The sequence below is a fragment of the Pseudophryne corroboree genome, chromosome 5, assembly GCF_028390025.1.
Source record: "Pseudophryne corroboree isolate aPseCor3 chromosome 5, aPseCor3.hap2, whole genome shotgun sequence".
Taxonomy (NCBI): Eukaryota; Metazoa; Chordata; class Amphibia; order Anura; family Myobatrachidae; genus Pseudophryne; species Pseudophryne corroboree.
The window spans coordinates 843,971,113-843,986,011 of record NC_086448.1 but is presented as its reverse complement, the minus strand read 5'-3'; the positions used below and the strand labels follow the sequence as shown (position 1 = coordinate 843,986,011).

At 47.1% G+C, this 14,899-nt stretch overlaps 1 non-coding gene and 1 pseudogene across 1 annotated transcript; both read right to left on the bottom strand.

The window, feature by feature from the left end:
• LOC134928676 (autophagy-related protein 9A-like) overlaps positions 1 to 14,899 on the bottom strand; it is a 179,556-nt pseudogene that overhangs the window by 111,090 nt on the left and 53,567 nt on the right.
• Positions 9,447 to 9,566, bottom strand: LOC134931299 (U5 spliceosomal RNA). Its single transcript, XR_010179082.1, has one exon. It is a non-coding gene; the product is annotated as a U5 spliceosomal RNA (small nuclear RNA).

Below are 14,899 nucleotides of genomic sequence, written 5' to 3'. Positions count from 1 at the left end.
GAGGATACAGGGGAGTAACAGCGGGAGTGAGAGAGAGGATAAAGGGGAGTAACAGCAGGAGTGAGAGAGAGGATACAGGAGGGTAACAGCAGTAGTGAGAGAGAGGATACAGGGGAGTAACAGCAGGAGTGAAAAAGAGGATACAGCGGAGTAACAGCAGGAGTGAGAGAGAGGATACAGGGGAGTAACAGCAGGAGTGAGAGAGAGGATACAGGGGAGTAACAGCAGGAGTGAGAGAGAGGATACAGGGGAGTAACAGCAGGAGTGAGAGATGATATAGAGGAGTAACAGCAGGAGTGAGAGAGATGATACAGAGGAGTAACAGCAGGAGTGAGAGAGGATACAGAGGAGTAACAGCAGGAGTGAGAGAGAGGATACAGGGGAGTAACAGCAGGAGTGAGAGAGAGGATACAGGGGAGTAACAGGAGGAGTGAGAGAGGATACAGGAGAGTAACAGCAGGAGTGAGAGAGATGATACAGGGGAGTAACAGCATGAGTGAGATAGGATACAGGAGAGTAACAGCAGGAGTGAGAAGATACAGGAGAGTAACAGCAGGAGTGAGAGAGAGGATACAGTGGAGTAACTGCAGGAGTGAGAGAGAGGATACAGGGGAGTAACAGCAGGAGTGAGAGAGAGGATACAGGAGAGTAACAGCAGGAGTGAGAGAGAGGATACAGGGGAGTAACAGCAGGAGTGAGATAGGATACAGGAGGGTAACAGCAGGAGTGAGAGAGAGGATACAGGGGAGTAACAGCAGGAGTTAGAGAGAGGATACAGGGGAGTAACAGCAGGAGTAAGAGAGAGGATACAGGGGAGTAACAGCAGGAGTGAGAGAGAGGATACAGGGGAGTAACAGCAGGAGTGAGAGAGAGGATACAGGGGAGTAACAGCAGGAGTGAGAGAGAGGATACAGGGGAGTAACAGCAGGAGTGAGAGAGAGGATACAGGGGAGTAACAGCAGGAGTGAGAGAGAGGATACAGGGGAGTAACAGCAGGAGTGAGAGAGAGGATACAGGGGAGTAACAGCAGGAGTGAGAGAGAGGATACAGGGGAGTAACTGCAGGAATGAGAGAGATGATACAGAGGAGTAACAGCAGGAGTGAGAGAGATGATACAGGGGAGTAACAGCAGGAGTGAGAGAGAGGATACAGGGGAGTAACTGCAGGAGTGAGAGAGAGGATACAGGGGAGTAACAGCAGGAGTGAAAAAGAGGATACAGGGGAGTAACAGCAGGAGTAAGAGAGAGGATACAGGGGAGTAACAGCAGGAGTGAGAGAGAGGATACAGGGGAGTAACAGCAGGAGTGAGAGAGAGGATACAGGGGAGTAACAGCAGGAGTGAGAGAGATGATACAGGAGGGTAACAGCAGGAGTGAGAGAGAGGATACATGGGAGTAACAGCAGGAGTGAAAAAGAGGATACAGGGGAGTAACAGCAGGAGTAAGAGAGAGGATACAGGGGAGTAACAGCAGGAGTGAGAGAGAGGATACAGAGGAGTAACAGCAGGAGTGAGAGAGAGGATACAGAGGAGTAACAGCAGGAGCGAGAGAGGATAAAGGGGAGTAACAGCAGGAGTGAGAGAGAGGATACAGGAGAGTAACAACAGGAGTGAGAGAGAGGATACAGAGGAGTAACAGCGGGAGTGAGAGAGAGGATACAGAGGAGTAACAGCGGGAGTGAGAGAGAGGATACAGGGGAGTAACAGCGGGAGTGAGAGAGAGGATAAAGGGGAGTAACAGCAGGAGTGAGAGAGAGGATACAGGAGAGTAACAACAGGAGTGAGATAGGATACAGGAGATTAACAGCATGAGTGAGATAGGATACAGGAGAGTAACAGCAGGAGTGAGAGGATACAGGAGAGTAACAGCAGGAGTGAGAGAGAGGATACAGTGGAGTAACTGCAGGAGTGAGAGAGAGGATACAGGGGAGTAACAGCAGGAGTGAGAGAGAGGATACAGGGGAGTAACAGCAGGAGTGAGAGAGAGGATACAGGGGAGTAACAGCAGGAGTGAGAGAGAGGATACAGGGGAGTAACAGCAGGAGAGAGAGGATACAGGGGAGTAACAGCAGGAGTGAGAGAGAGGATACAGGGGAGTAACTGCAGGAGTGAGAGAGATGATACAGAGGAGTAACAGCAGGAGTGAGAGAGATGATACAGAGGAGTAACAGCAGGAGTGAGAGATAGGATACAGGAGGGTAACAGCAGGAGTGAGAGAGAGGATACAGGGGAGTAACAGCAGGAGTGAGAGAGAGGATACAGGGGAGTAACAGCAGGAGTAAGAGAGAGGATACAGGGGAGTAACAGCAGGAGTGAGAGAGAGGATACAGGGGAGTAACTGCAGGAGTGAGAGAGGATACAGGGGAGTAACTGCAGGAGTGAGAGAGAGGATACAGGGGAGTAACAGCAGGAGTGAGAGAGAGGATACAGGTGAGTAACAGCAGGAGTGAGAGAGAGGATACAGGGGAGTAACAGCAGAAGTGAGAGAATGATACAGGAGAGTAACAGCAGGAGTGAGAGAGAGGATACAGGGGAGTAACAGCAGAAGTGAGAGAATGATACAGGAGAGTAACAGCAGGAGTGAGAGAAAGGATACAGGGGAGTAACAGCAGGAGTGAGAGAGAGGATAAAGGGGAGTAACAGCAGGAGTGAGAGAGAGGATACAGGGGAGTAACAGCAGAAGTGAGAGAATGATACAGGAGAGTAACAGCAGGAGTGAGAGAAAGGATACAGGGGAGTAACAGCAGGAGTGAGAGAATGATACAGGAGAGTAACAGCAGGAGTGAGAGTATGATACAGGAGGGTAACAGCAGGAGTGAAAGAGGATACAGGGGAGTAACAGCAGGAGTGAGAGAGAGGATACAGGGGAGTAACAGCAGGAGTGAGAGAGAGGATACATGGGTAGTAACAGCAGGAGTGAGAGAGAGGATACAGGGGACTAACAGCAGGAGTGAGAGAGAGGATACAGGACAGTAACATCAGGAGTAAGAGAGGATACAGGGGAGTAACAGCAGGAGTGAGAGAGAGGATACAGGGGAGTAACAGCATGAATGAGAGAGAGGATACAGAGAAGTAATAGCAGGAATGAGAGAGAGAGGATACAGAGGAGTAACAGTGGTAGTGAAAGAGAGGATACAGAGGAGTAACAGCAGAAGAGAGAGTATATAGGGGAGTAACAGCAGGAGTGAGAGAATGATACAGGAGGGTAACAGCAGGAGTAAGAGAGAGGATACAGGAGGGTAACAGCAGGAGTGAGAGAGAGGATACAGGGGAATAACAGCAGGAGTGAGAGAGAGGATACAGGGGAGTAACAGCCGGAGTGAGAGAGAGGATACATGGGGAGTAACAGCAGGAGTTAGAGAGAGGATACAGGGGAGTAACAGCAGGAGTGAGAGAGAGGATACAGGACAGTAACATCAGGAGTAAGAGAGGATACAGGGGAGTAACAGCAGGAGTGAGAGAGAGGATACAGGGGAGTAACAGCATGAATGAGAGAGAGGATACAGAGAAGTAATAGCAGGAATGAGAGAGAGAGGATACAGAGGAGTAACAGTGGAAGTGAAAGAGAGTATACAGAGGAGTAACAGCAGAAGAGAGAGTATATAGGGGAGTAACAGCAGGAGTGAGAGAATGATACAGGAGGGTAACAGCAGGAGTAAGAGAGAGGATACAGGAGGGTAACAGCAGGAGTAAGAGAGAGGATACAGGGGAGTAACAGCGGGAGGGAGGATAAAGGAGAGTAACAGCAGGAGTGAGAGAGAGGATACAGGGGAGTAACAGCAGGAGTGAGAGAGAGGATACAGGTGAGTAACAGCAGGAGTAAGAGAGAGGATACAGGGGAGTAACAGCAGGAGTGAGAGAGAGGATACATGGGGAGTAACAGCAGGAGTGAGAGAGAGGATACAGGGGACTAACAGCAGGAGTGAGAGAGAGGATACAGGACAGTAACATCAGGAGTAGGAGAGGATACAGGGGAGTAACAGCAGGAGTGAGAGGATACAGGGGAGTAACAGCAGGAATGAGAGAGAGGATACAGAGAAGTAATAGCAGGAATGAGAGAGAGAGAGGATACAGAGGAGTAACAGTGATAGTGAAAGAGAGGATATAGAGGAGTAACAGCAGAAGAGAGAGTATATAGGGGAGTAACAGCAGGAGTGAGAGAATGATACAGGAGGGTAACAGCAGGAGTAAGAGAGAGGATACAGGAGGGTAAGAGCAGGAGTGAGAGAGAGGATACAGGGGAGTAACAGCAGGAGTGAGAGAGAGGATACAGGGGAGTAACAGCAGGAGTGAGAGAGAGGATACAGGGGAGTACCAGCAGGAGTGAGAGAGAGGATACAGGGGAGTACCAGCAGGTGTGAGAGAGAGGATACAGGACAGTAACATCAGGAGTAAGAGAGGATACAGGGGAGTAACAGCAGGAGTGAGAGAGAGGATACAGGGGAGTAACAGCATGAATGAGAGAGAGGATACAGAGAAGTAATAGCAGGAATGAGAGAGAGAGGATACAGAGGCGTAACAGTGGTAGTGAAAGAGAGGATACAGAGGAGTAACAGCAGAAGAGAGAGTATATAGGGGAGTAACAGCAGGAGTGAGAGTATGATACAGGAGGGTAACAGCAGGAGTAAGAGAGAGGATACAGGAGGGTAACAGCAGGAGTGAGAGAGAGGATACAGGGGAGTAACAGCAGGAGTGAGAGAGAGGATACAGGGGAGTAACAGCAGGAGTGAGAGAGAGGATACATGGGGAGTAACAGCAGGAGTGAGAGAGAGGATACAGGGGAGTAACAGCAGGTGTGAGAGAGGATACAGGACAGTAACATCAGGAGTAAGAGAGGATACAGGGGAGTAACAGCAGGAGTGAGAGAGAGGATACAGGGGAGTAACAGCATGAATGAGAGGATACAGAGAAGTAATAGCAGGAATGAGAGAGAGAGGATACAGAGGAGTAACAGTGGAAGTGAAAGAGAGGATACAGAGGAGTAACAGCAGAAGAGAGAGTATATAGGGGAGTAACAGCAGAGGATACAGAGGAGTAACAGTGGAAGTGAAAGAGAGGATACAGAGGAGTAACAGCAGAAGAGAGAGTATATAGGGGAGTAACAGCAGGAGTGAGAGAATGATACAGGAGGGTAACAGCAGGAGTAAGAGAGAGGATACAGGAGGGTAACAGCAGGAGTAAGAGAGAGGATACAGGGGAGTAACAGCGGGAGGGAGGATAAAGGAGAGTAACAGCAGGAGTGAGAGAGAGGATACAGGGGAGTAACAGCAGGAGTGAGAGAGAGGATACAGGGGAGTAACAGCAGGAGTAAAAGAGAGAATACAGGGGAGTAACAGCAGGAGTGAGAGAGAGGATACAGAGGAGTAACAGTGGTAGTGAAAGAGAGGATACAGAGGAGTAACAGCAGAAGAGAGAGTATATAGGGGAGTAACAGCAGGAGTGAGAGAATGATACAGGAGGGTAACAGCAGGAGTAAGAGAGGATACAGGAGGGTAACAGCAGGAGTGAGAGAGAGGATACAGGGGAGTAACAGCAGGAGTGAGAGAGAGGATACAGGGGAGTAACAGCAGGAGTGAGAGAGAGGATAATAGGATTTTGGTACTTACCAGGTAAATCCTTTTCTTTGAATCCATAGGGGGCACTGGAGTACTCTTGGGATATGGACGGGCGCAGCCGAACAAAGGCACTGAATATTTAAATTTAGGACTCTCCACCCCTCCATATCCCCGAGTACCTCAGTGTACGACCTCAGTGTTTTTTACTGAGCGAACAGGAACTATATAGAGAGGTTGACAATGGAGAATTCCTATAACATAACGGACAACAACAAAGTTGACCCATAACTTTACTGTCAACTAAACAGTTGACACCATAACCGACAGAACTTTATAATTTGAACCAATCGGTGAAAATGTGTTACCATAAGCTCCTCTGAGCTTAATACCAACTAGGTAAAACGTGTTACCCTAAGCTCCTTTGAGCTTAAAACAACCCAGGTAAAACTGCTCTGGGTGGGCGTCCAGTGCCCCCTATGGATTCAAAGAAAAGGATTTACCTGGTAAGTACCAAAATCCTATTTTCTTTTTCATCCACTAGGGGTCACTGGAGTACTCTTGGGACGTACCAAAGCTTCCCTCGTGGGCGGGAGAGCTGTTTGATACTTGTAACAGTAGGCAGCCAAAGCTAGATGCTGATGCCGCCACCATTCATAACGTGTAAACGTGCACAAACGTGGTGCACTGAAGGCTATGTAGCCGCGTCGTAGACGCTCCACGACCCGCTGGGTCTGACATTCCCACAGAACCTGTGGGATGAGCTATTACTGACGTAGGCGATTGTAACTTAGCCTTAAAGTAAGCCTGACTTGTAGTCATTATTATCCAACTGGATAATGTCTGCTGAGAAACTGGCTAACTCCAGTTGGCAGCATCATCGAGAACAAACAACGTATCCGTATCACGTACTGTAGACGTTCGGGACATATATAAACGCGTAATGCGTGTACCACATTCAGAATTCTAGAATGTGCTGTCCACACAGGAACCACTATTGGTATATTGATGTGAAGAATACGAAAGCGGAATTCGTCCGAAGATCTGCTTTGTCATGAGAAAACTCAAATACGGTGGCTTGGAATACAAGGCACCCAAATATGAAAACAAAACCCTTGCCGAAGCCAAGGCTAGAAGAAAAATGTTTTCCAAAGTGAGAAACTTAATCCCCATTTGTTGTAAGGGTTCAAAATATGAAAACTGTAAGAAATCTGAACCCAACCTCAAGTCACCTGGCGCTGTAGGTGGGATAAATGGAGTCTGAACTTTGATGACACCTTGTAGAAAGGTGTGTACAGACGCAATAGAGTCAAACGTCTTTGAAATAAGTTTACCACACAGATACCTGCACCCTCAGTGCAGATAAACGCAGTTTTCCATCCCACCCCGTTTAACAGAATACGGGTAACTTGAAGGATGATGTCGGAAACTTACGAGCTTTACCACCTATGTAAGCACACGAAATTTTGTAATAATGAGCTGCCTTAAGCGGCTTACTAGCTCGTAACATGGTTGGTATAACCAATACTGTAATGCCCTATTTCTTAAGAGGGAGGTCTGAACCCTCACCCCGTCAACCGCAGCTGCGGTACATAGGTAATAGGTACATAGGTAACTATGGGTAACAGAACGTTCCCTGTTGTAACAGGTTGGACGTATTATGAGCGGGCCAAGATCGTGTGCAAGTATTCCTTGGAGATTCGAGAAGCAAGCTCTCCGAAACCCATGAGATATCACTAGTATGACTGTGACAACTGTCTTATGATCCGTTTTGGCAACGGAGAGAGCAGCGGAAAAATGGTGGAGCCAGATACACGATGCTGAATGACCACATGAATGTGAGAGACTCCACCGCCACTGCCCTTGTTACACATACTGAGCTTTTGTAATTGTGGCGAGATGCCATCATGTATACATGAGGGTAACCCCCTTCTGTGGACTCACATATGAAACACCTGTGGATTTAATGTCCAGTTTTCAGGATCTAAATCCTGACGGATGAGATCATCTGTGTAACAGATGTCCACTCACGGAATGAACCTCGTTGACATTTCCACATAATGGTGTTCTGAGCAATTGAGGATTCGAGTTACCTGCCGCATTGTCATGCGGGTTTTTGGTTCTCCCTGGTTGTTGTGTATGCAACTGCCGTTGCGTTGTCTGACTGCCCCTGGTCAGACTGAAAGCGAAGCATGTAGTGCATTGTAAAATGCACGGAGTTCCAGGACATTTATCGACAGCAATCTGTCGTAATCCGTTTTAGAACCTTTGTCGCTGATCTTTTTTAACTACAACTCCTGAACCTCTGCGACTCTCGTCCAGAGTATATACACCCTCGCCCCTCTGTGGGAAACGCGAGTGAAGGGCGTTGAACTAAATCGCTTTGAAACACATCATTATTCTTAACAGGTGAATACACCAATGTACCGCTAGTGTGCGTGTTTTGCACTAATTACTAGATGTACATTTGTTCTTACTGGTGTAGTAGGTAAATGTTTTTGATTTACCGTATTTATAATCTTACCTAGGAATTGACATCGTTTAAACGGAATTAGATGCGATTGTTTTTGAACTTGATCTGCCACCGCAGTATACATTAGTAGCGCAAGTTAGAGGAACTTTGTTGAGACAGAGTTCTTATGAGCAGATCATCTAAGATAAAGAAACTCTGTTGAGACAGAGTTCTTATGTGAGATGAGCTATCATCACCAACATCACTTTGGTAAATACCCGAGGCGATAAGAAACGGTAGACCTGAAATGGTTAATGGTTGTGGCGATTTGCAAACGCTAGAACCTGTGATGAACAAACCGGAATGGGTAAATACGCATTGTGAAGATCAAGTGCAATTATGCCATTTTGTGGCTCCAATAAGCAAATACTAACATGAGAAAATCCATTTTCCCACTGCAGTAAATGACTTGCTGATTGAGATTGCGACGGAGCTGTCTGGTTTTTTCAAACAGAGAGGAATAAGTAACCCTGACTCTGTTGGTGTACTACTGCCTGGATTATAAAGACAGCTGAAAACCAGCAGAGACTAAATGGCAACCTGCCAAACCGTTCGACAGAGGCAGTCTTGTCTTTTAATCTGTAAATAGCTGAGACATCCATGAGTTGAAGTCTGGAAACCCCGCAAATGTAACATGTAAAGACGCGCTTCCACAATTGGAAAAGAGGTCATCAAACCACTGGCTTGCTGACTGTAGCGTCCTGTCGTTACAAGGCGTGACTGTTTTGTACCACCGTTTTGAAAAAAAACCTTAAGTCTAAAGGGATTAAACGCCGGTACAAGTATTTGCGTTTTGATACTGGATGCGGTAATGGCTGAATATCAAATTTAGGAGCAAACAAGCTCTGGCCTTGTCGCGCTTAAACTAGCGACGATGAAAGTAACCGGCGTTAGCAGAAGCTTTACAGATATACTCTGCAGCTTCTTTTAACAGTGATCGTCATTGTTTCATACATAGAGTCTAGTGACCCAAATGTATCCTGGGTTTTTATAATGTTTGACAGAGACGCATTTACCAATGGCGGATCGCGTCATTTTGGAAACGATTATGTATGGTTGTCAAAAACCCCGCACTATCTGAGTGCTGGACTAATGTACCCTTCTCACTCCTTCGGTGTGAGATTTGACATAGAATCGTGCATTAAATTATAAGACCAGTCAAATAAACACTCTGGTACCCAAAGGGAAATTGGCCCTTTGGAAAGACTGTCTTTTGTTAGAGCTGGCGGAGTAACTTCCGAGACTCCGATGTTACCGCTCCTTTAATTTGAATTGCCAATGTTTAAAATTATTTTTAGTCTGCGCTAGAGCCTTACTCGCTATGTAGACAGACACCACAATAGGCAACAGACAGACACTTGCACGACCTATTGAAGTTATTATGTGTCATATATATATCTTATTGCTGAACAGCATATTGATATGAAACTCATGGTTGTTTCTCTCTACGGAAATCTTTAGTAAAAGCGAAAGATTTCTTCGATGTGAAGAGAAACCAGAGTATTCTTTATGTGAAAAGCAGTTCACATGGGCATGTGAAACCCGAACCAAATTCCCACTAACACCCCTGCGCCTCTGGTGGCTTAGAGATGTAGGGCAGGAATGTTCCAGAATTATGTCGAAATACAGTTTACATGGCTAACTTATGTGAAACCTGAACCAAAATTCCCACTAACACCCCTGCGCCTCCTTGTGGAGTAGAGGTGTATGGCCGGAATGTTCTGGAATTATAAACTGGAAGAAACAGTAATGATTAAAATGGCCCCCATGCCATGCTTACACTGAAAATCACAGGACAGGTTACAATACCTGCTGCAGTGTTAATATAGGCTTAATAGCCTATTATACAGTGATAATCACAGGTCTAGTATACAGTAAAATACATGCAGTTTACAATACATGCCTTTAGTTAGCCTTCCAGTTAATATAAACACTGCCTGCAGTGAATTTTGTATTAACATTATATGGCAGCCTTAACAGAAAAACCAGGAAAATAAGAATTTACTTACCGATAATTCTATTTCTCGGAGTCCGTAGTGGATGCTGGGGTTCCTGAAAGGACCATGGGGAATAGCGGCTCCGCAGGAGACAGGGCACAAAAGTAAAGCTTTCCGATCAGGTGGTGTGCACTGGCTCCTCCCCCTATGACCCTCCTCCAAGCCAGTTAGGTACTGTGCCCGGACGAGCGTACACAATAAGGGAGGAATTTTGAATCCCGGGTAAGACTCATACCAGCCACACCAATCACACCGTACAACTTGTGATCTAAACCCAGTTAACAGTATGATAACAGCGGAGCCTCTGAAAAGATGGCTCACAACAATAATAACCCGATTTTTGTAACTATGTACAAGTATTGCAGATAATCCGCACTTGGGATGGGCGCCCAGCATCCACTACGGACTCCGAGAAATAGAATTATCGGTAAGTAAATTCTTATTTTCTCTATCGTCCTAGTGGATGCTGGGGTTCCTGAAAGGACCATGGGGATTATACCAAAGCTCCCAAACGGGCGGGAGAGTGCGGATGACTCTGCAGCACCGAATGAGAGAACTCCAGGTCCTCCTTAGCCAGGGTATCAAATTTGTAGAATTTAGCAAACGTGTTTGCCCCTGACCAAGTAGCTGCTCGGCAAAGTTGTAAAGCCGAGACCCCTCGGGCAGCCGCCCAAGATGAGCCCACCTTCCTTGTGGAATGGGCATTTACATATTTTGGCTGTGGCAGGCCTGCCACAGAATGTGCAAGCTGAATTGTATTACACATCCAACTAGCAATAGTCTGCTTAGAAGCAAGAGCACCCAGTTTGTTGGGTGCATACAGGATAACAGCAAGTCAGTTTTCCTGACTCCAGCCGTCCTGGAACATATTTTCAGGGCCCTGACAACATCTAGCAACTTGGAGTCCTCCAAGTCCCTAGTAGGTGCAAGGCACCACAATAAGCTGGTTCAGGTGAAACACTGACACCACCTTAGGGAGAGAACTGGGGACGAGTCCGCAGCTCTGCCCTGTCCGAATGGACAAACAGATATGGGCTTTTATGAGAAAAAACCACCAATTTGACACTCGCCTGGTCCAGGCCAGGGCCAAGAACATGGTCACTTTTCATGTGAGATGCTTCAAATCCACAGATTTGACTGGTTTTAAACCAATGTGATTTGAGGAATCCCAGAACTACGTTGAGATCCCACAGTGCCACTGGAGGCACAAAAGGGGGTTGTATATGCAATACTCCCTTGACAAACTTCTGGACTTCAGGAACTGAAGCCAATTCTTTCTGGAAGAAAATCGACAGGGCCGAAATTTGAACCTTAATGGACCCCAATTTGAGGCCCATAGACACTCCTGTTTGCAGGAAATGCAGGAAACGACCGAGTTGAAATTACTTTGTGGGGCCTTCCTGGCCTCACACCACGCAACATATTTTCGCCACATGTGGTGATAATGTTGTGCGGTCACCTCCTTTCTGGCTTTGACCAGGGTAGGAATGACCTCTTCCGGAATGCCTTTTCCCTTAGGATCCGGCTTTCCACCGCCATGCCGACAAACGCAGCTGCGGTAAGTCTTGGAACAGACCTGGTACTTGCTGAAGCAAGTCCCTTCTTAGCGGCAGAGGCCATAAGACCTCTGTAAGCATCTCTTGAAGTTCCGGGTACCAAGTCCTTCTTGGCCAATCCGGAGCCATGAGTATAGTTCTTACTCCTCTACGTCTTATAATTCTCAGCACCTTAGGTATGAGAAGCAGAGGAGGGAACACATACACCGACTGGTACACCCACGGTGTTACCAGAACGTCCACAGCTATTGCCTGAGGGTCTCTTGACCTGGCGCAATACCTGTCCCGTTTTTTGTTCAGACGGGACGCCATCATGTCCACCTTTGGTATTTCCCAACGGTTTACAATCATGTGGAAAAAACTTCCCGATGAAGTTTCCACTCTCCCGGGTGGAGGTCGTGCCTGCTGAGGAAGTCTGCTTCCCAGTTTCCATTCCCGGGATGAAACACTGCTGACAGTGCTATCACATGATTTTCCGCCCAGCGAAAAGTCCTTGCAGTTTTTGCCATTGCCCTCCTGCTTCTTGTGTCGCCCTGTCTGTTTACGTGGGCGACTGCCGTGATGTTTTTCCCACTGGATCAATACCGGCTGACCTTGAAGCAGAGGTCTTGCTAAGCTTAGAGCATTATAAATTTACCCTTAGCTCCAGTATATTTATGTGGAGAAAAGTCTCCAGACTTGATCACACTCCCTGGAAATTTTTTCCTTGTGTGACTGCTCCCCAGCCTCTCGGGCTGGGCTCCGTGGTCACCAGCATCCAATCCTGAATGCCGAATCTGCGGCCCTCTAGAAGATGAGCACTCTATAACCACCACAGGAGAGACACCCTTGTCCTTGGATATAGGGTTATCCGCTGATGCATCTGAAGATGCGATCCGGACCATTTGTCCAGCAGATCCCACTGAAAAGTTCTTGCGTGAAATCTGCCGAATGGAATTGCTTCGTAGGAAGCCACCATTTTTACCAGGACCCTTGTGCAATGATGCACTGTTTTTAGGAGGTTCCTGACTAGCTCGGATAACTCCCTGGCTTTCTCTTCCGGGAGAAACACCTTTTTCTGGACTGTGTCCAGAATCATCCCTAGGCACAGCAGACGTGTCGTCGGGATCAGCTGCGATTTTGGAATATTTAGAATCCACCCGTGCTGTTGTAGCAGTATCCGAGATAGTGCTACTCCGACCTCCAACTGTTCCCTGGACTATGCCCTTATCAGGAGATCGTCCAAGTAAGGGATAATTAAGACGCCTTTTCTTCGAAGAAGAATCATCATTTCGGCCATTACCTTGGTAAAGACCCGGGGTGCCGTGGACAATCCAAACGGCAGCGTCTGAAACTGATAGTGACAGTTCTGCCCCACGAACCTGAGGTACCCTTAGTGAGAAGGGCAAATTTGGGACATAGAAGGTAAGCATCCCTGATGTCCCGGGACACTATATAGTCCCCTTCTTCCTGGTTCGTTATCACTGCTCTGAGTGACTCCATCTTGATTTGAACCTTTGTAAGTGTTCAAAAAAAATTTTTTAGAATAAGTCTCACCTAGCCTTCTGGCTTCAGTACCACAATATAGTGTGGAATAATACCCCTTTTCTTGTAGTAGGAGGGGTAATTTAATTATCACCTGCTGGGAATACAGCTTGTGAATTTTTTCCCATACTGCCTCCTTGTCGGAGGGAGACCTTGGTAAAGCAGACTTCAGGAGCCTGCGAAGGGGAAACGTCTCGACATTCCAATCTGTACCCCTGGGATACTACTTGTAGGATCCAGGGGTCCTGTACGGTCTCAGCGCCATGCTGAGAACTTGTCAGAAGCGGTGGAACGCTTCTGTTCCTGGGAATGGGCTGCCTGCTGCAGTCTTCTTCCCTTTCCTCTATCCCTGGGCAGATATGATCTTATAGGGACGAAAGGACTGAGGCTGAAAAGACGGTGTCTTTTTCTGCAGAGATGTGACTTAGGGTAAAAACGGCGGATTTTCCAGCAGTTGCCGTGGCCACCAGGTCCGATGGACCGACCCCAAATAACTCCTCTTCCTTTATACGGCAATACACCTTTGTGCCGTTTGGAATCTGCATCACCTGACCACTGTCGTGTCCATAACATCTTCTGGCAGATATGGACATCGCATTTACTCTTGATGCCAGAGTGCAAATATCCCTCTGTGCATCTCGCATATATAGAAATGCATCCTTTAAATGCTCTATAGTCAATAAAATACTGTCCCTGTCAAGGGTATCAATATTTTTAGTCAGGGAATCCGACCAAGCCACCCCAGCTCTGCACATCCAGGCTGAGGCGATCGCTGGTCGCAGTATAACACCAGTATGTGTGTATATACTTTTTATGATATTTTTCCAGCCTCCTGTCAGCTGGTCCTTGAGGACGGCCCTATCTATAGACGGTACCGCCACTTGTTTTGATAAGCGTGTGAGCGCCTTATCCACCCTAAGGGGTGTTTCCCAACGCGCCCTAACTTCTGGCGGGAAAGGGTATACCGCCCATAATTTTCTATCGGGGGGAACCCACGCATCATCACACACTTTATTTAATTTATCTGATTCAGGAAAAACTACGGTAGTTTTTTCACATCCCACATAATACCCTCTTTTGTGGTACTTGTAGTATCAGAAATATGTAACACCTCCTTCATTGCCTTTAACGTGTGGCCCTAATAAGGAATACGTTTGTTTATTCACCGTCGACACTGGATTCAGTGTCCCTGTCTGTGTCTGTGTCGACCGACTAAAGTAAACGGGCGTTTTAAAACCCCTGACGGTGTTTTTGAGACGTCTGGACCGGTACTAATTGTTTGTCGGCCGTCTCATGTCGTCAACCGACCTTGCAGCGTGTTGACATTATCACGTAATTTCCTAAATAAGCCATCCATTCCGGTGTCGACTCCCTAGAGAGTGACATCACCATTAAAGCCAATTGCTCCGCCTCCTCACCAACATCGTCCTCATACATGTCGACACACACGTACCGACACACAGCACACACACAGGGAATGCTCTGATAGAGGACAGGACCCACTAGCCCTTTGGAGAGACAGAGGGAGAGTTTACCAGCACACACCAAAAACGCTATAATTATATAGGGACAACCTTATATAAGTGTTTTCCCTTATAGCATCTTTTTTATATATTTCTAACGCCAATTTAGTGCCCCCCCTCTCTGTTTTAACCCTGTTTCTGTAGTGCAGTGCAGGGGAGAGCCTGGGAGCCTTCCCTCCAGCCTTTCTGTGAGGGAAAATGGCGCTGTGTGCTGAGGAGATAGGCCCCGCCCCTTTT